The 22,515-nt window shown below is 35.4% G+C and overlaps 1 long non-coding RNA gene across 1 annotated transcript in view; it reads right to left on the reverse strand.

Moving 5' to 3' along the window:
• Positions 1-22,515, reverse strand: part of LOC144969161 (uncharacterized) — a 111,865-nt gene that overhangs the window by 25,550 nt on the left and 63,800 nt on the right. The window contains exon 4 of the long non-coding RNA XR_013644736.1: positions 9,663-9,716. This is a non-coding gene — a long non-coding RNA (uncharacterized LOC144969161). The remainder of the gene's footprint in view (positions 1-9,662; positions 9,717-22,515) is intronic.

Below are 22,515 nucleotides of genomic sequence, written 5' to 3' on the forward strand. Positions count from 1 at the left end.
TTGAGACCGCCGATTCGTTCGTACACCACCATCGCGAATAATATTGACCAGCAGTTAAGCTTAATAGCCAATATTCTCAACACAAACATATAACATAGAAACGATTGAGACATTGAGTATGCTCCGGTGTATGGGGTGAATTTTAATTCAGAAAAGTGAGTGGAGCAGGCACTTATGTTGGTAACAACAAGATATGAAGTGAATAGAAAAGTGCCAGAAGACAATAGAGAATAAAATTTTTTATTCTCTATTGTCTTCTGGCACTTTTCTATTCACTTCATATCTTGTTGTTACCAACATAAGTGCCTGCTCCACTCACTTTTCTGAATTAAAATTCACCCCATACACCGGAGCATACTCAATGTCTCAATCGTTTCTATGTTATATGTTTGTGTTGAGAATATTGGCTATTAAGCTTAACTGCTGGTCAATATTATTCGCGATGGTGGTGTACGAACGAATCGGCGGTCTCAAGAAGTAGGTGAGAGAGGGATCTAGTAATGACTTTGAGTTTGAAACGAATATTTTTGTGTTCGTGGATAGCTCACACGGTAGAGCCACGCTCTCACCTGCCAGGCGGAGTTGTCGTACCAATAAGGTCGCAGGTTCAAACCCCACCACCGCCGCGAAAATTTTTTTATTCTCTATTGTCTTCTGGCACTTTTCTATTCACTTCATATCTTGTTGTTACCAACATAAGTGCCTGCTCCACTCACTTTTCTGAATTAAAATTCACCCCATACACCGGAGCATACTCAATGTCTCAATCGTTTCTATGTTATATGTTTGTGTTGAGAATATTGGCTATTAAGCTTAACTGCTGGTCAAAATTATTCGCGATGGTGGTGTACGAACGAATCGGCGGTCTCAAGAAGTATGTGGAGAGGGATCTAGTAATGACTTTGAGTTTGAAACGAATATTTTTGTGTTCGTGGATAGCTCACACGGTAGAGCCACGCTCTCACCTGCCAGGCGGAGTTGTCGTACCAATAAGGTCGCAGGTTCAAACCCCACCACCGCCGCGAAAAAATTTTTATTCTCTATTGTCTTCTGGCACTTTTCTATTCACTTCATATCTTGTTGTTACCAACATAAGTGCCTGCTCCACTCACTTTTCTGAATTAAAATTCACCCCATACACCGGAGCATACTCAATGTCTCAATCGTTTCTATGTTATATGTTTGTGTTGAGAATATTGGCTATTAAGCTTAACTGCTGGTCAAAATTATTCGCGATGGTGGTGTACGAACGAATCGGCGGTCTCAAGAAGTAGGTGAGAGAGGGATCTAGTAATGACTTTGAGTTTGAAACGAATATTTTTGTGTTCGTGGATAGCTCACACGGTAGAGCCACGCTCTCACCTGCCAGGCGGAGTTGTCGTACCAATAAGGTCGCAGGTTCAAACCCCACCACCGCCGCGAAAAAATTTTTATTCTCTATTGTCTTCTGGCACTTTTCTATTCACTTCATATCTTGTTGTTACCAACATAAGTGCCTGCTCCACTCACTTTTCTGAATTAATAAGTTCAAAGTGACCTGTAAAGATAAAATTAATTTTTTACCATGACATCCACACATGACATCTCCACAAGTACGGATAAGATCTTAGAATAATCAAAATAACGATTCTATTATTCCGTGTCAAACGTCATAATAGAACAGGGAATGTATAAGATTTTGTGATTGTTTGTTGATCGACATTCACGGAATTGAGGATCTCGGTACGAGAGGGTGTGAAAACGATAGTTGAACGAAGAAGAATGAATGAATGAATGAATGAATGAATGAATGGGTCGTCAAGAGAAGTGAAACCGGCAGAGATTTTGTTTCTGAATTGAATTTGATTTTTATTTCATGTAGATTAAACCACAAATTTATTACATTGACAAAAATTAAGTTTTTCACATTTATTTCATCGTTTTCACTTTTAAAAAGCCTTTTCCGCATCTCGCTCACCAGGACATAATACAGACCTTACCATTTAAAAATGTAAAAATTCGTAATTTTAGGAGATCAAAAGAGTAGTCGCTATATCTAACTTTATTGATCAACAACTTACCCTCACAATGATAAAAGAACACTTCAAAATCCTTAACATTACTTACTCTGGCATCAAGTTTTATTTTCAATAAGTTTTAATGACTTAGAAATTCTCTTTGGTAATTTCATAAAAGTTTCATTGTAGTAGAAAGGTACGTTTGCATAATACCGTTTTGAAACGATAGGCCACATTTAATCTAAGGCTAGAGATAGTTCAAAGTGACCTATAGATAGAATGCGCTTGGCCAAGGAGTTCACAACATTGCCATCCGGAAGTATAACGGACCAACACACAAAACTGTGTGTATCCATGAACGTTTATAGTCGGGTTAATACAGTTCAGTGAGCATTACTCATAAACGCGGATGGCAAAAAACAATAACAAAGACCTGAGTGACGTCATCTTCGAACTGTCTATAAAGAGAAAAATAACTTTTTTTATCATGATATCTACACAAACACCAGTGAGTATGGTAATTAAATGAACGATTGTATTCCATGTCAACGTCATAATGGAACAGAGATTGTATAGCCAGTAGTATGCGCTTGGCTAAGAAGCTCATAACATTGCCATCCGGAAGTATAACGGACAAACACACAAAACTGTGTGTATCCACGAACGTTTATAGTCGGGTTAATACAGTTCAGTGAGCATAACTCATAAACACGGATGGCAAAAATCAACAATAAAGACCTGAGTGACGTCATCTGCGAACTATCTATAGCTAGTAGATAGTATGCGCTTGGCTAAGAAGCTCATAACATTGCCATCCGGAAGTAAAACGGACAAACACACAAAATGTGTGTATCCATGAACGTTTATAGTCAGGTTAATACAGTTCAGTGAGCATTACTCATAAACGCGGATGGCAAAAAACAATAACAAAGACCTGAGAGACGTCATCTTCGGACTATCTATAGCTAGTATGCGCTTTTCTAAAATGCTCACAACATTGTCATCCGGAAGTGTAACGGACCAACACACAAAACTGTGTGTATCCATGAACGTTTATAGTCGGGTTAATACAGTTCAGTGAGTAATACTCATAAACGCGGATGGCAAAAAACAATAACAAAGACCTGAGTGACGTCATCTTCAAACTATCTATAGATAGAGAGAAGATGACGTCAATCAGGCCTTTGTTATTGTTTTTTGCCATCCGCCTTTGTGAGTAATTCTCACTAAACTGTATTAACCAGACTATAAACGTTCATGATTACACATAGTTTTGTGTGTTGGTCCGTTATACTTCCGGATGGCTGTGTTGTGAGCTTCTTAGCCAAGTGCATACTATCTATAGATAGTATGCGCTTGGCTAAGAAGCTCATAACATTGCCATCCGGAAGTGTAACGGACCAACACACAAAACTCTGTGTAACCATGAACTTTTATAGTCTGGATAAAACAGTTTAGTGAAAATTACTCATAAACGTGATGGCAAAAAAGAAAAACTATAACAAAGACCCGAGTGACGTCAACTTCGTTCTATGTATAGATTTTGTTTGTGAAATGAATTTGTCATTTCGTGTAGATTGAACCAGTCTATTACGCTGACAAAAAAAAATTAAATTAATTTTTTTTTTCATCGTTTTAACTTTAACAAACCTTTTCAGCCTCTCGCTCACTACGACACAATACCGTTTTGAGACGGTGAGTCCGACGTGCAGTTATTTTCAGATCTGATAACCGAATTTATTATAGACTCATTGTTGTTATGGAAATCTACCCAAAAAGATGACGCAAAATATTGTCAATTACAACAATAATCTTAAACTAGGTTAATAATCGCGTTCGGATGTCAGAGCTGCATATATTTTTTAAAATATAGTTTCCTTTAAAAAATAAAATAGGGGAAATTTGTCTCAAGGGTCTATTCCATTGGAATACTGTAATAACCCAGGCATCAGCCGCAGTGCAGCGCCGCAAATTGAGCTAGGACGAGGTGACTTGCTCAAGGCCACACAGGGCAGCGGCTGGTGATCGAACTCGTTACCTTTCGGGTACGAAGCAAATACTGTACCGCTGAGCCAAGCCGGGTACAAGAATGGTGAGTCACATTTAATCTAAGACCAGAAGAAATTCAAAGTGACCCGTAGTGATATAAAATACCTTTTTTATTATTAAAAAAAAGTTGAGCTATTATATAGCGCAATATCCACTAAACGTGCTCAATGCCCTTTACAAGGGGTCCCTGGCCAACAGCAACATTTAACATGTAGGACGGTACATGACGCCTGTTAGGCGATATTACAATTTTTTCGGACAGAGACAATGCTGTTAACGGCCGGGTACTCATTTTACACCTGAGTACGATGAGAGAATGTGAGTAAAGAGCCTTCTCCAAGGACTCAACTATGCTCAGAGCGAGGCTCGAACCCAGGACCTTCCGATCTGAAAGCGAGTGTCATACCTCAAGACCACATAGCCGCATATATAACACCCACACAAACACCAATGAGAACGTATAAGAGCTTCGAATAATCAACTTTAAGATTTTATTCCATTCCAATGTCACACTAGAAAAGGGAATGTAAGTATAGTGAAATTTCAGTCCAAGGATCTAGTACTACAAGAAAGCTTTCTCGAGATTACAAAAAGGTTAAAAATAATCTTGAATTCCAATGACGTCATTCCATTTCATAATTTAAACAAATTTGATCTGGCCCCGAGGGTTTTTGTTTTTTATTAAATCGTAAAACACGAAAGTAATTTTAACGAGATTGGTTTTATTTGTTTGCGTGATTTGTTCTATTTTAGTATCATTGACAAAATCTTAAGCTTTTTGTGCCCGATCGTCTAAAAACGGTATATCACGTCTGGATCTACGTTGCACAATTTTGCAGGTCTGATTACCGAATGAAATGATGGGCATAGTTTAACGTTGTTGTAATGGAGTTTATTTTTGAGTTGGTTTGAGGGTATTTCCATTACAACAATGGGCCCCATAACAACGTATACTTATTTCCAGGTCTGAAGACCCAAATTGTTATGGGCTTCTTGTCCTTGTTGTAATAGAAATATCACTCTCAGACCAAAACAAATCAGTGTCGATTAAAACAACCCTGTTAAATTAGTTTCAATAATTGCGTTCGCTTATCAGACCTGATAATTATGTGTACCTAGGCGTATAACAATTTGGGGTTATCAGACCTGCAAATAAATATACGTCGGCCTGGATGAATCTGACGTCTAAATGAGAATGTTTTTTTTTTCATAAACTTGTTTATTAAAATATGTTTTAAAACTATATTGTTCCAATTCTGATTATGTTAACTTTGCATTCAATTTTCTTTGACAAGTCCATAATGTTGAATGAGTAACATTTAAATGCTGTATCTTATAATAGATATTTTATGTTCTGGATATTTTAACACATTTTTTCTTATTTTGTGTTATCATGTTATGATTGGTTTGGTATATTGGTTTTTGTTTTAGGTTTGTTTTTGTTTTTGTTTTTTTTCTTGTTTTCTGGGGGTTTTTTTTTTGTTTGGGGTGTGGTTGGAGGGGGGGGGGGTCGTTTTTGCATTTTTCTTTTTTTTTCGTTTTATTTTCTTTTGTTATTTTTTGTTATTAGATATTACTTTCTCTTTTCTTTGTAAAAAGATATTGTTGTAGGGCAAGTAGTTCTCATTTGCAAGTCTGATAACCGAAATTGTTATGGGATCGTTCGTTAATATATGTTATTTTTGTTTTAAGATATTCCTTTCTCTCTTTTTTTGTAAAAAGATATTGTTGGAAAGCAACGAGTACACATTTGCAGGTCTAACTCAAATTGTTATGGGATCATTGTAGTAATGGAAATACCATCAAACCATCGCAAAATGTTGTTAATTACATCAAAGTTAAATCAATCCCGTTATTAGACCTGTAAATATGTACACATTTTTAGAAGGTGACACCTATAATAGATTGTTTGACATTATAAAAATACATTTCACTTCCTGTAAAACTAATTTGTGGCAAGACGGAATAGGTTTAGAATCAACTTTCGTCCCAGCATTTTAAACAATATTACCTATGATTAAAACAGATAAAACAATTTTAACAAAGAGTGCAGTTAATAGCGAGGCGACTCAGAAATTGAATGTGGCTTTGTAGTCTAGTGGTATGACACTCGCCTTCTTATTCTTATCGGAAGGTCCTGGGTTTGAATCTTCTCTGAGTGGGCATTAGTTGAGTCCTTAGAAAAGGCTCTTTACTCACATTCTCTTATCGTACTCGGGTGTAAAACAAGTACCAGGCCGTTAAAAGCGTTGTCTATGTCGAAAATAAAATGAACTATCGTCTAACAGGCGTCATGTCCCGCCCTACGTGTTAAATGTTGTTGTTGGCTAGGGGCTCCTTGTAACGCGCTTTAAGCACGTTTAGTGGATATTACGCTAGATAAATGCTCGAGTCTTTATGGTTCAAAATTACAAATAAAATGACGGCCATCTTGCAAGAACAACTAGACAGAGACACGCATTCAAAGAAAAACCCACTCAAAAAAACGTAAACACCAATCTACAAACTCAAAGATCTTCAAATATCCATTTGCACCCGGCACTATCAAAGACTGGAACATTCTTCCCGAATCATGTGTGAACACAACATATTTAGAAACATTCAAACGAAGATAATCAAAATTCTGCAACCTAAATACCAACAATGGCTGTCACACTCAAGACTCTCGCCGCCCTCGAATACAAATACTCAGAATAGGATTCAATAGTCTGATGTCACGTCGCCCAGCAACATCGAGCAGCGTGGTTCTAAACAAAGAAAACCGGTACTTTTTATTCTTCATGCTGGCTAGAACTTTTCATATGTCATGTGATCAGAATGTATAAAAGTTAAAACATGATCAGATTTATAATGTTTTTCTACTCTGGGTACACTTTTATGATCGTCAGAAATATTTCATAAGAGCGTCCGCCATTGATCCGATAGTTTAAAGCCATTTACTAAGTTACTATGCGTCATTACGAGGGAAGTGACGTCATGACTGTTGAAGCCGACTGAGTTGACTTCGAGTAACATTCATATTCAGATTCAGATTCAGACTGATTTCGGACCTACATTTCCCTGGTACGAATCCTCCTATGGGTGTCGCAAATTGTGTCCATAGAAAAAGTTCTTTACTCGCATTCTCTCACAGTACTCAGGAGTAAGATGAACGTGTTGCCGGTATCAGTGTTATCTGGCAAAAAAAGATAGCGCCTGACACGTGCCATGTCTCGTTCTACTTCGCAAGTGTTGCTGCGCATAAAGTGGACAATGCGCTAAATACAAGTTCAAGCTTGTTTCTTTTTTTTTTTTTAATGATTTTCTATTTGTTTTTTGTTGTTGTTTTTTTTTTTGTTTTGTTTTTTTTTTGTTTGTTAAATTTTATTTTGATTTCCTATGTTTTCTTCTAGTCTACTATTTAGTAATCAAAATTATTAAACGTTATACCGCTTGGCTATTTGTTTGGCCAGTTAACTGCCGTATTCGTCCTTCAAAAATCGATCGATATATATATGACCCTCATCTTGACACAAACTCTCAAACCTGGGACCTCGCGAGGTTTCGGGTTTGAGAGATTTAACCGAAATGAGTATCGTTTAAATCGATCGAGATTTAGAGGACGAGTTTTTTGGCCAGATCTTCAAATACGTGTTTTTCCATTGTGCGGGTAGATGGCTGGTTAAAGTGTGGAGTGCATGAGAACTCTATGATACCGAAACCAGAAATAAAACAGACTATGATAAAATATATCCTATATGATTAATCTTTTAAATGGAAATATAAAATTCAAAGTATTCGATTCCAATCTTTCCCCATAGCAATATACTATTATATATATATATATATATATATATATATATATATATATATATATATATATATATATATATATATACAAAAATATCCAACCTGATAAAGATTAAGTCTGGAATTGCAAGATAACCTTTGAGTTCGTCTATACTTCCTCTTTCACCCACCCCAACTCTCGCCGTCACATCCAATAAGATCAGAGCGAATTGATAGAAGGATGACCGCACGAAAATCTTCCGTCTGTCTATTACTGTATTACTGCAACGTAACTCAAATTTATGAGATTCCCTCGTACGATCTAATTAAACTCGAGGAATTCTTGCATCTCAAATGGATTTGTCGGTTTCAACTCGAAACAATGTACATAAAAATTGGCAATAGAAGGCTTTAACATAATTCTGGCGTACTCTGGAAAAACCCATATTTTAAAATTTGGCCAGAAAACTCGTCCTTCAAATATCGATCGATTTAAATGCCCCTTCTTGGCAAAAAAAAAAACACTCTTAAACCTGGGACTTTGACTTGACACCAAAAAAAAGACGTAAGAATAGAGTTAGAGCAAAAGTGTTTGTTTTGTTTGTTTTTCGGGTTTTTACGGTGCTTGCGACACTAATGGGTCATTTCAGCTCTAGTAAAGAGGAATACGATAGCGGGAAGTTGTCGACATGGAGGTAAAAGTACAGGAGACAAGGGGGACAGAGTCAAATAGAGAACAGATGATTCCACGAGAAAATATCTCGATGTGCCTGTTTTGACGATACCTAAAAGTCCCATCCAGGCACAAGCAAAGGATCCCACTATAAAAGATACACTCAAATGTTTACAAATTACAATGTACAATATACCGTTTTCAAAACTAATAATCATAGAACATGACAGTAACAGAGAGATGATTTGCAGTGAAAACATATCATCTCATTTGACTGTCTCCCTCCCATTTAAGGATCCTCGCCAGAATGAGAAATAAAACCTTGAAATCTCATTCCAGAACCGAAAACAGAGAGCAACATGGAAAGAGAAAACAAATGAGGGGGGATAGAAGACACAGTTAGTGACCTCCTGCCCACCGTGGGAGGTCAGATAGAGCAAACTTAACACATAATAATTGTCAGTTGTAGAATTTACAAAGAGACTTGGGAAGGTTTGATTGCAAAATAGTTTATAGTTAAGTATTTTGTTGTTGTTGTTGTTGTTGTTGTTGTTTTAATGTCGTATGCATTGTTCGCAAATGAACATGATAATTATTCTCTTTGTAAAACGAATGGTATTATTGCTCAAATAAAATTATATGACATGCCCATGATATAATAAATATCAAAATTGCTACCAGAGGACAACAATACTGGCCCACCGGAAAGAAGAAAATGGGGGAGGGGGGGGGGAGACAGGGAAAGGTGGCCGAGCAGATTTAACATAACACCAACTTCCGTCCCTTGAGCAAGACACTGAGCCCAAGAGCTCAATTTACAGAGCATTGTCATGGCATGGATAACGGGATTCTTTTCTATTTAGACAAAACATGTTAAATTTTTTGCATTTAGCCAAAAATCAGTCCTTCAAATATCGATCGATTAAAACCTCCCTCATCTTGGCATAAGCTCTCAAACCTGGGACTTCGAATTTTTGTCGATCGATAATTGAAGGAAGAGTTCGTTTTTTTTTTGTTTGTTTTTTGTTTATTTTATTTTGGCAAAATATTTAAAACGAAAGATGGGGGGGGGGGAGGGTTGGGCTTTCTTTGGGGTTATTTTTTTTGGAAATGTAATTTTGTTGCGTGATTAACAAAACATTTTAATTAATAATTATGACAGAAAAAATACTCACTTTCTATAGGAACATCTCCAATAGCTCGAACAGGATGCAGATGTGAATAAGTATCTGGCAAGAGATAATGACCTGTTCTTAAAATCGTGAGCTTGTGCAAATTAGATGCATGTCGAAAATGGAATTGTTTACTAGTGACCCGCTAGAGATTAAATAACATAGATTGTGAAGTACTTTGAGCTCTGTCTACTTTGTAAATATGGACTAGAAATTCTTATTTTGTCTAGCATGTTGCTCAATAATAATAATAAATCTTTATTGTCCTAAAAAAAGTAGCAATTTGCCATTTGGTTACACATTTGTAACAATACAATATTGACATAGACACACTCACACAGATGCACACTAGTAACATCGTAGTCATCGGAAAAAAAATACGGAATCAACAACAACAACAACGTAATCATCATCGTCATCATCATCATCATCATCATCATCATCATCATCATCATCATCATCATCATCACAACAACCTTCCTAATATTTCTATATTTAATAATTTTTCAACTAAAGTCTAGTATTCCTCAGTATAGTAACATAATATGGAGGCAATGAAGTAAGAAGATAAAGACCTGAAATGAAGTGTACGACAGTGATAGACAAAGCAGAAGGAAAAATTAAGAAAAAATAACAATTCCAAGAAACTCAGCCTACCTCGACTAGAGATCGAACCTCAGAACTCCTGAAGTCATAGCTTTGATAGCTAGTCGAGGCAAGCCGATTTATTGGGTTGGTTTTGTTTTGTTTTTGTTTTTCTTGTACTTTGCTTTCTGCTTTGTCTGGCACTATTTCATACACACCTATATATATATATATATATATATATATATATATATATATATATATATATAATATATAATATATATATGTATAGAGAGAGAGAGAGAAAGAGAGAGAGGGAGAGAGGAAGGGAGGGAGAGAGAGATCGAGAGAGACACACACACAGACATATATATATATATATATATATATATATATATATATATATATATATATATATATATAATATATAATACATATATGTATAGAGAGAGAAAGAGAGAGGGAGAGGGAGAGAGGAAGGGAGGGAGAGAGAGATAGAGAGAGAGACACAAACAGACATATATATATATATATATATATATATATATATATATATATATATATATATATATATATATGAGCCAAGTTCAAAAGGTGCCAGTTTTTTTTCTCAAAATAAAAGTGACATAATAGTCCATTCATGTTTCTATATATGTAACAAAAACCCTGTACTTCATGAATCAAAGGCCCTTTAGATAACTTTAAGGTCTAACGCAGCATAATATCGTCAACAATACCTATAGGTTGCTGGTGTCACCTGTGACCGGTGACACCAAAATGAGACAAAAAACTCAATAACCAAATGATTTTTGTTGAGTATCAAACTTTATTTAGTAAGTTATAGACAAAAGGACACAATCAACAACAATCATAGTACAATAATATTACCAACTATTGGAGAAAATGTTGCTTTTTGTTGTCATCGGTCACAAGCAACATAGAATGCAAATATATTATTTCATAAAAATGTTTGTACATTAACAACAACAATATTGCATATGCTTATTACCAGCAATGTTCAGAAACGTTTGGAATAAAATGTTGGGAAATAATGTGACCAAAGCATATCTTATTTAGCGACATTGTGTCACTTGTGACATTAGACCAGTGACACCATTACTTATGTCACAAGCAATACCAAATTGCAATTTCGACAATATATCATTAATTTCAGTCAAACCAGTGTAATAACCACAGTTAAATATGGAATTTAATAATATTTCAAAAACCAAAGACTTCAAAAATAGAAATTTACATGGAAATTAGAGCATCTGAATGTGACTTGTGACATAAGACCGGTGACACCATTACTTATGTCACAAGCAACGCCAAATCACACTTTCGTCCATACTATATCATTATTTTCAGTCAAAAAAAAGCACAATAACCTACTCTAAAATTAAATTCAATAATATTTTAAGAAACTAAATACTTTCAAATTGGAAATATACTTAGAAATTATTAATACCATTGTTGCTATTACTTTGGTCCAAATCGGACTACAACGCAATTTTGCCTCAATAAATCAAGAATAGCAACTGAACACATGTAATATAGCCTGTTAAAATGTAATTCAATGACATTTCAAGCTTTGAAGAAAATGAAAACAGAAATATATTAGAAACTTCAAACTTAAGTGTCACCTGTGACATTTTAACCAATGACACCAATGCTTACAAAAAGTACCAAAAGTCACACAAACACTAGATAAATATCAGCCATGGTAATGAATTCATGTAACCATACGGTAACATCCGCCCTACTGCTCAAATCTGCTAGTTTGTAGTAATTTAGTGTATTAATAGTAAATCAAATCAAATTTCTTGACAACCCTTCTTTTATCTGGATTCGTCAAAAGCTTGAGTTTTGTCTTTTTCTTGATTGATACAACCCTGAAACATAAAAAATTAGAATTACAAGGAAATAATTAATTGTGTCAAAATCACAGTCTTATGTGAGATGTCATAATATCATATTTGTAAATAGAATAACAGCTGAAAACATAATTTGTTGGTGGCACTTTGTAATATCCAATATCAAGTGTTGCTTGTGACAATGTAAAATAGCGATGACAACAAAGTTCAACTTACCTTTTCTGCCTGGAGCCACGCTGGAAAGGCAAATGAAAGTGCTGCACTTCAAAGACTCGTAAGAAGGGTGGATCAAAATTGCGAATCGCCATTTAACGAAACAAACATCCACGTGTTCACGCATGCCGTGTTGCTTGTGACAAATGACACCAAAACCAATAAACCTCAATATCGGCAAAACGGTATACATTTACTCCAAGATTTGAGTTCAGATAGTAAATCTAAGCTTTTTTCTCATAAATAAACATTTTATAAACATTAAACATGAGCTTTAAAGTTTCATGTTGAGTCTTAGTATTGTGCTGTGTTTGATGACACCAAAGGTCACAAGCAACACCAACTTTTTAAGAACTCTATATGAAACTTAATCAGATATGTAATATACTGCAACTGCGTTTAAAAGTAAATTTTGACTTTATACTATTAGTCAAATTTCAATCACGTGAGCTAAAACATCACATTTAATTTCTGCATGATTTCTAAAAAGGTGATGCGTTGACCTCGTTTTAAGCACATGCCAAACAGCATTCAAATTTCACTTTCAAGTTGATTATTTCATATTCTGTTGAACAGAGTATGTTGAGCTATCTCATTTTATCTCTTCTTCATATTATCAATTGATTACAAGCATTAACCCAATGAAAACAGCCTATAATTAAGTAAAATTCAAATTTTCTTAACACTCGTATCAGACGGGCACCTTTTGACCTTGGCTCATATATATATATATATATATATATATATATATATATATATATATATATATATATATATATATATATATATATATATATATATATATCATGTTTTTGTTGATTTTTTATTTTTTTGTTTGGTTTTTTTTTTGGGGGGGGGTTGTTTTGTTTTTTAATAACTCAATAATGTGACATAATTCACGTGGTTTACAGTCTTGTGTATGTCTTGGTTGATATGTCTTGTTTTATTTTTATATATTTAAAAAGGAAAACGTCCTTTCCAAATATACTTAAGATTAATTACAATTTTATGACAAACATTCAGATTTTTTCATTATTTCTTGTGTGAGTGTGTGTGGGTTTTTTTTCTTCTTTTTTTTGTGCCATAGATATTTTTTTTTTAATTTTGAAATAATTTGAAAGAAAAAACGTATTATACGAGGATCAAGCAAATGTATATCTGATTTAATCTTATGAAATTTTGTAATATTTCACAAATCCAGCTAATCGTTAGATATACTTCATTAACTCTTTAACGGTGAGACTGGATATTTTATATTATAATAATCACTCCCTTAACATTTATCTGGTTAAAACTTCTTGGTGAGCGCATTAATAACCCTTTTTAACAAAATTACCATTTATATAGCGCAATATCCACTAAATGCGTGGTCCCAAGGCAGCTGACACGTAGAATGAGACATCACATCACGCCTATAAGGCGCTCTTACAATGTTCTCGACAGAGACAACGCTATTACCTGTAAGGTACTAATTTTACAGCTAAGTATGGTGAGAGAATTGAGTATAAAGCGCTTTTTTTTTTTTTGAAGGACTCAAATTTGCGTCCACTAGAGAGGGATTCAGACAAGGGAACAACATGTCTGAAGGCGAGTGCCATACCACAAGACAACAACAAACCCGTAAATGAGCTTTAAATTAAGCTATTATATAGCGCATTATCCGCTAAACATGCTCAAAGAGCATTATAAGGGGTCCCTGGCCAACAGCAACAGTTAACATGAAGGACGGGACATGACGCCTTTTAGGTTAAATTACAATCATTTTTTCGGACAGAGACAACGCTGTTAACGGCCAGGTACTCATTTACACCTGAGTACAGTGAGAGAATGTGGAGTAAAGAGCCTTCTCCAAGGACTCAACTATGTGCCGAGCGAGGATCGAACCCAAGACCTTCCGACCACACAGCTGCACAATAACTGTTACAAACGGAAAAGTGAAAATGGAAAGGCTTCGGATGGGAACAGTACAGACAATGGACGTTTTGGGTACAAACGCTTCGTCACAAGTGATCTCACTACATTTTTTTGCTTTGTTTTGTAGACGAAGGACTGTACCCGAAACGTCCATTGCCTGTACTGTTCCCATCCGAAGCCTTTCCATTTCCCCCTTTTTGTCAGTATTTTGATATCCCAAGCTTCAGGCACCACTTCTCTCTCTCTCTCTCTCTCTCTCTCTCTCTCTCTCCCTCTCTCTCCCTCTCTCTCTTTCTCTCTCTCTCTCTTTCTTTCTTTCTATTATAAGTATTTCTTATCTCTTGCTTAAAACGATATAAAACAAGTTGTCAGAATGAATAAAATCGAATCCCGTCTGTTAAGGGTCAATATCTTTCTTTTAATAGACAATAACATGCATCGGCCTTTCCAGCCTTGAACAAATTTGGCCTCTCTCCAGATAGAAGAGCTAGCTAGCCCTTTCCTTGCGTGATTAATTTGGGGGCAGATTGATCCGCTTGATCTTATATAATTTTAATGAAAAAAAATTCGAATAATTAGGATTTTGGGGGGCTTCTGGAGGATTTATGCCCAATTTCTGTTTCGTTGAATCACCTTCCTGGTATTGATTGATGGATATGACAGATATGCCCATTCTATTTCCTTTCCTTCGAAAAAATCAAGAGGACATATTAATGTCAAGTTTTGAGACATTTTTGACAGGCTGAGGGAGGGGGGGGGGGAGGGAGAGGGGAGAGGGGAAAGGGGGGGGTAGGGTTTGTCATTTTAATTGATTGATTTAAATGGTTAAAAATAAATTTAAATGTTAAATGTAAATTGCATAATTGTAAGAATTCTCCTGCAAAAAGAGCGCATAACAGGAGGGTTGTACTTTATGAATTGTGTTACATGTAACCTGTTGTTAATTTAATTCCTTTCCTTCGAAAAAAGCAAGAGGACATATTAATGTCAAGTTTGAGACATTTTTGACAGGCTGAGTGAGGGGAGGGGGGGGGGGGGGAAGGGGTTGGGTTTGTCATTTTAATCGATTGATTTAAATGGCTAAAAATAAATTAAAATGTTAAATGTAAATTGCATAATTGTAAGAATTCTCCTGCAAAAAGAGCGCATAACAGGAACGCTGTACTTTATGAATTTTTGTTACATGTAACCTGTTGAAGGAATGAATGAACTACGGCGATGGACATTGAGCATTATGCGTATGATATGAGGACATGAGCTGCAAAACTGCCCCCATTGTATTTTGTTGTTTTATATTTTTATTTCTATGTTTGTTTTATGCATATTGAATTGATAGTTTTAGCAACAATAGAATAAGAACGAAAAAATGGATAAATATATCTTTTAAAAAAAGTAAACTCCGTAATAAAATCACGGCTAATTTTGCATGTCTCCCAATCCAGAGGGTTTTAAAATAACATGCTATTCTAAAATTCTTTACAAATCTTGAATAACACTTCTTTTCATTTTTAAAAATTTTATGTTTTAAATGTGGGATGCAAGTTTATAGGAAAGCAAGTATTATTTATCGTATATACGAGCGTATAGAATTCTTCATCAAAGAACATATCCGAAAGCTTCTATCACTGTGAACATCGTGTGTTAAATCTAAGAGCAGTGCACGACCTGCTGCTAATAGATCTTTATTATTGTCTTATACATTTCATGAAGTAAAAATACGCGTAGAATTGTGGCATGTCTTAGCATTCAAATGATACGGAGCAGAGGGGTTCAGGTCAGGGAATGTCCTTCAAACTTGCAATTTGAAAAGTGATATCCTATATCGATTTTGTAAAAGAAAAGTATACTAATGCAAAAAATCTAAAATAGTAATGTCAACCATAATAACACATAGATAGATCTACCATGTAGGGACAAGCGAAAATAGGGTTGTCAATATATCAGCTTAGGACCCTTATCAGCTTAAGGTGTCATTAAAAGGAATAGATGATGTATGATTATGTATACTAGTATAATATATATATATATATATATATATATATATATATATATATATATATATATATAATATCTATAATCATGTTACATTTGTCTCATTTTCTCACTTTATCACAAAACAGAAGCAGACGCTCTCTCTCTCTCTCTCTTTCTCTCTCTCTCTTTCTTCACTGATGAAATATCCGTAGATGTATTAAAAAGCCTAGGAGATCTAGCAATTGATGAACTTCACATATTATTCAACAATATATACAACACTGGGAAAATTCCAGAAGATCTCTGTAACTCGATTTTCATAGCAATACCAAAGAAAGCAGGTGCAGTCAGATGCGAAAATTTTAGAACTATAAGTTTAATAAGCCACATCAACAAAATACTGTTGCGTATAATTATCAACAGGCTAAGGAATAAGATTAACCCCGAAATCGCAGAAGAACAATATGGATTCCAACCTGACAGAGGGACAATGAACGCAATATACCTCCTCCGTGTTTTAAGTGAAAGAGCTATACTGGTTCAGACCCCACTATACCTCTGTTTTGTCGACTACAAAAAAGCTTTTGATAGAGTACGCCACGAAGAAATACTAAAACAACTGCACTCCATTGGCGCTGATGAGAAAGACCTCAGACTCATGCAAACATTATACTACCTATACCTATACCAACGCGAATTCAATAGAGAAGATATACAGAATATGTTACATTTCCTTATAAAATCATATTATAAGAGCGTTTTAATTATATTGTGGACTCGGGTTGGGATTATATGACCATAGGAAGTAAAGGCTATTAGAAAAAAAGATCATAGAAGAAGGTGTAATAGAAGAAAAGGAAGAGGAAGAAGAAGAAGAAGAAGAAGAAGAAGAAGAAGAAGAAGAAGAAGAAGAAGAAACAAGAACGACAAGAGGATGCATGATGATGATGATGATGATGATGATGATGATGATGATGATGATGATGATGATGATGATGATGATGATGATGATGATGATGAAAGTGATGATGATGCAATCAACCTTTAAGGCTGAAATCGAGTGTCTTACCTCTGTGTCCGATTAGCCCGTTAGGCGACGATAGAGAGACTGAGGAGAAATCAAACCCCCGTTCAAACTCAACGAGATGCAAATAGGTCATCCTATGACTGACTACCCAAAATATATGGATCTGCAACCTATGATGACTGTTAGAGCCTCCAAATAAAACAGCGATCAAGAACAGTAACAGGAACACAAGAGTCAAAGCTCTACTAGTTCAAAGATCTAGACATAGTTTTGTTGAGAACACGATAAATGGTGCAAGTAAAAGCCATGCTTATCGATTTGTCTTTTGTCTCCGTAGGATTATAATGACTTAATAGCATCTCGAGAGCTGCCAAGTTCTCGAAAACAGCTCGCAATTTGTCTCAGATAACACAAACAATGACTGAGCGGATCAAGCAATAGTATCATCAGACAAAAGACCCCGGGTCAAACCTCGCCCTATATATATATATATATATATATATATATATATATATATATATATATATATATATATATATATATATATGAGTGTTAGTGGGTACTTATAGGTACAAGAGTGCTCCATAATTTAGGTTAGAGCATATAAAACTAAATAAATTCACTCACGTGTTTTTAAGCCAAAACGAACGTTTCCATGTCTTTCATTTCTTCAGTCTTCCGACTGAGGAAATGAAGGACATGGAAACGTTCTTTTTGGCTTAAAAATACGTGAGTGAATTTATTTATATCTATTTTTATTCATATATATTCCACAACCATAGACGTCATCAGAGTTCTCCATGGGAGATCATTTCCTGCCGAGATTTCATTTTCTGCCCTGGTAAAACGAAGATATTAGCGTATATCGGTTTGGAACACTTCATGATAAAAATCAACATTCATTAAAGCAAAATTTTAAATGAATATGGCTTGAGGGCTATGTATTCAAAAGCTCGTCAAATCCTTCCAATCTGAATAAAAAAAAGGACAGGAGAAAAGGTTCAGATCGTTTTGACATTTAAGCAAATACTTAATAAATGAGAAAACGAGAGAAAATATATAAAGTGGAAACCAGTTGTTTTGGCGCCTAACCGATACACCAAAAACTCGAGTTCAAATCCTTGTGTTGAGGTAATTTTAGGCTCTCGATACAATTAAATTTTACCTTGCAGTGATAGGGTCGCTGGATCCAACCTATAGTTGACGGAGAGTATTTTGAAATGTTTATCTCCCGACACACTCTGTTGTTGCTATTTTGTTTATGATACCGTCCAATTCTAAATGGTCCGAGTTTTAAAATTGATTAAACTTTTAATATTTATTCAAAGACGACCCCTTCTAAATAATAGCGCATTATATAGGCTAATAGGGTAATGAAAAAACAGTCAGGCTATGAAACAGTTTAGTAACAGTGTTACCACCAACGTCGACAATAGAAGTAATATTAAACATAAACGAATAGCATCTGTATTTTTCTTATCTAAAGACTAGAATGCTTTTAAGGGAGAATTAGTTGGGGTCATCTTCTTAGGCCAGCAATAGGAAAAAGAAAGAATATCGATTAGTAAGATGATACAAAACAGTGGAATGAGAGTGGGTGAGAGAGAGAGAGAGAGAGAGAGAGAGAGAGAGAGAGAGGGGGGGGGAGGGAGAAGAGAAACAAATGCACATTGCCCTCTTAAAAGTAAAGAAAAGATGCATTCAAACATTATTAATGGATATCGGGTACGGAAAAATTGTAGAGAATAAAAACAATCAATTATTTTTTTAATTGAGCATTTATATAGCGCAATATTCACTATATTTGTGCTCAAAGCTCATTACATGGGGTCCCGCCTAGCCAACAGCATTACTTAACATGGAGGACGAGACATGACGCCTGTTAGGCGATAAGACATTTTTTTTCGACAGAGACAACGTTGCTCAAGGCCAGGTTCTCACTTTACATCTAAGTAAGGTTAGATAATGTGTGTAAAGAGCCTTTTTTCCAATGACGAAACAATGCGCCGCTCAGAGGGGGATTCTACCCCTGGACGTTCCAGTCCGAAGGGGTATTCCATTCCACTAGACCACACTACCTCATTATTGCCAGGTACATTTTATCTACTGCAAGTATTATAGTTTCCCCAAACAGGGACACAAAAGATCAGCGTTTATAAAATCTATTCATTTCTTGTTTCATTATAAATGGCTCTTCTTTGCATTCTTAGAATACATTATACAAGTCAACATCATATTATTAGGTCATGTCTGGAGATATTCGCAAAATAAGCAGAATAAAGACTAACAAAAAATTAACGGAGAGTGATGAAGGATGAAGAAGACAGCATAGCAAATTTTGTATATATTATGCAAATCTACTTTATAGTTGGTTCAGCGAAGGACAGACAACAACCATTTCGTTAGTTTGCAATGCAGAAATGAGCAGGGTTGAGTAGGGTCATGGCAAAACGTCTGTAGTACCCCATTTATTTGGCATTGTATATTTTTGATGATAATGTAGATACGCAATGATAAGTGCATTTGTAAACCGGAATTATTCTGCTGTTCAATACATAGTCGAACGGAAGACCGATGCTATGTTGATGCTAAGAAGAAGAAGAAGAAGAAGACGAAGAAGACCTACAACAACAAAAAGAATGATGATGATATGAGTAATAATAATAACAACAACAACAATAATAATAATAATAATAATAATAATAATAATAATAATAATAATAATAATAATAATAATAGATTATGCGCATACATAAACAGTTATACAAAACTCTCTCTCTCTCTCTCTCTCTCTCTCTCTCTCTATATATATATATATATATATATATATATATATATTATATATATATATATATATTCTATCTATCTATCTCTCTCTCACACACACACCCACACACAGAGAGACACACACTCACACATACACAAACACACACACACTCTCTCTCTCTTTCTCTCCCTTCTCTCTCTCTCTTTCTTTTTCTCTCTCTCTCTCATTATCTGTCTCTTTCTTTCTCTCTCTCTCATTATCTCTCTCTTTCTTTCTCTCTCTCTCTCTCTCTCTCTCTCTCTCTCTCTCTCTCTATTTATTTATTTCTCTATGCCTCTCTCTCCCATTTTGACCAATCAGTACAAATGCTTTTATCTTTAACCCGAAGGCAACAACTATGGTTTCGATACAATTCCTATCGTACACTTCGACAGAATGCTGATTGATCCAAGCTGCCTGAACTCTTCACGATCGATATTATTAATTTAAGAGAGTTGGACTGATACTGATAGGAGAAAGCTGTGTTTGTCCGGGAAAGTTGGTGTTTGAGGAGAGAAGAGAGATTTAAACCAGACTAGTTATAATTAACCAATTAATTGCCGTACTCTCGAAAAAGCTCGTATTACAAAAATTGGCCAGAAAGCTCGTCCTTCAAATTAAATCGATTGATTTAAATGACCCTCATCTTGGCAAAAACACTCAAACCTGGGACTTTTGAAGTCCCAGGTTTGAGAGTTTTTGCCAAGATGAGGGTCATTTAAATCGATCGATATTTGAAGGATGAGTTTTCTGGCCAAATTTTTAAAAACGAGTTTTTCGAGATGACGGCAGTTAACTGGTTATTATGGTAATTTTACCACATCTCTCACAGTATTATGAGCTTTTCCAAAGACCATTGTACTATTTCATACTTTATGTAAATAACTGATTTCTGAAACATATCCACTTTGTACAATGTGACAAATAGGATTCAATAGTCTGATGTCACGTCCGCCCAGCAACCAACAGCTTGGTTCTAAGCAAAGAATATCGGTACTTTTTATTCTTCGTGCTGGCTAGAACTTTTTCACATGTCATGTGATCAGAATGTATAAAAGTCAAAACATGATCAGATTTATAATATTTTTCTCCTTTGGATTTACTTTTATGCTCGTCGGAGAAGTATTTCATAAGGGCGTCCGCCAGTGTTCCGATAGTTTAGAACGAGTTACTAAGTTACTATGCGTCATTATGAGGGAAGTGACGTCACGGCTGTTGAAGCCTATTAAGAACAGTCACTGGTAAAAGATCAATATCGGAAAAAGTGTGTATAAAATAGTGCCAAACAAAGCAGGAAAGAGAAATAACCTGACTCGACTGGGAAGGCAGGCTGATTTTTGGAGCTTGTCTGGCACTACATATTTTACATACACCCTTTTTCAGATACTTGTTTGTACAATGTGCTATCAAACACGCCTTTTGCTGTCTGATATAAATATTCTCTTTTTCTACCACTGTGGTTCTTGGGAGGCCCCAATCACATATCCAACAACATTCCACTTCTCAACAGTAGATAATACGTCTCCTTATTTGTTTTTGGCTTGTATTTTTACAGCTTTCTCTCATTGCTTCATGCCATTGTCAGTTATGTCAATAGGCTTCAACAGTCAGTCATGACGTCATTTCCTTCGTAATGACGTATGGTAACTTAGTAACTGGCTCTAAACTATCGGAACAATGGCGGACGCCCTTGTGAAATATTTCTCCTACGAGTGTATCCAGAGGAGAAAAACATTATATATCTGATCATGTTTTGACGTGTATACATTCTGATCACAAGACGTATGAAAAGTTCTAGCCAGAATGGTAATTTAATGTACCGATTTTCTTTGTTTAGAACCACGCCGTTACTGTGCCACGTGATATCAGACTATTGAATCTAATTATTGCCTGTTTTTTTCCACTCACAATTTGTTTGACCTCTACTTCTATAACTAGTATTCGTGTATTTTGTAAATACCTGATTTCTCATAGCCGATCCAATTCATACAATCCACTTCAATCCTAAACAGTTGCAGCTTTATGTGGTGAAGATTGACGCAACTAGGTATAAAACGTGCCTTTTTCGCCTTTTTACTGTCTGAAAGTCTCATTGTTTACTTCATACAACGTGGTATAAAACGCGCCTTTTTGCTTTGTGATAGTCTCATTGTCTTCCACTATCTAGTTCTTGCCAAACCCCATGTCAAATATCAAACAACATTCCTCTCCTTCCTAACAGTTCATCTCCTTGTTTGTTTTTGGTCCGTAATTTTACCCCATTCTTGGAAATGAATGGACAAGGATGAACATTCAAACATTAATGAGGAAATCTGAGAACAGATATGGATAAGAGGGCCCTTACTGCAAAGTTGTCTCTCATGTCTCCTCTACGACCACCTCGGTCTGGAGAATGAGGTGAGGCGAGGTGAGATGAGGTTTTACACCTTACTCTAATGGACTCAAGTAGGCGTGTACATTTTT

This window comes from Berghia stephanieae, chromosome 3 (assembly GCF_034508935.2).
Source record: "Berghia stephanieae isolate SIO BIC M18660-M18661 chromosome 3, UCSD_Bste_1.3, whole genome shotgun sequence".
Taxonomy (NCBI): domain Eukaryota; kingdom Metazoa; phylum Mollusca; class Gastropoda; order Nudibranchia; family Aeolidiidae; genus Berghia; species Berghia stephanieae.